The sequence below is a fragment of the Morus notabilis genome, unplaced genomic scaffold (assembly GCF_000414095.1).
Source record: "Morus notabilis unplaced genomic scaffold, ASM41409v2 Scaffold1009, whole genome shotgun sequence".
In the NCBI taxonomy this organism is placed as follows: domain Eukaryota; kingdom Viridiplantae; phylum Streptophyta; class Magnoliopsida; order Rosales; family Moraceae; genus Morus; species Morus notabilis.
Window position 1 is genome coordinate 559547 of NW_010357868.1, and position 556 is coordinate 560102.

Consider the following 556-nt stretch of genomic DNA (forward strand, 5'->3'; position numbering starts at 1 on the left):
TTATTCATAAAAGAATTTTTTAAGGAAAAATGATTTCTTTAAAGAACATAGAGGTTTACCGAGCAAATTATCCCGACGGGCACCTACGAGCCCAATACGATAGGTCCGTAGAATTTTGAATATTTAATGTGGGTCTAACGCCCACATTAGTTTAAGAGACTCCGTTGGAGTATAAATTTCAGCGGCGTAAAAGTTAGAATGCCATGTATAAGTCCTAGGCCGAATTGGGCCTTAATATCATACCAAGGGAAATCTAGGAAAATAAGATTTTGAAGATTTAATAAATTAATCTTTATTATCCTTTAGTAAAGGAAAGGAATATATGCCTTATGGAAATGGTTAGATTTTCCTTCATAAGTTGCTAAAATAAAATAGCAAATAACAGTTAATCTCACACTCTTAATGGGTGTTCATTTTCAGAAGAAAGCAAGAGACTAGGCTGATAGGCGAAAAAGGGATTCCAGCTTTGAAAATCAAGTAAGTACGAATCTCGCCTACAGTATAAATAGATTTTAAAGTAAACAGTACACATGAACTATATATGTTTGAGTACATT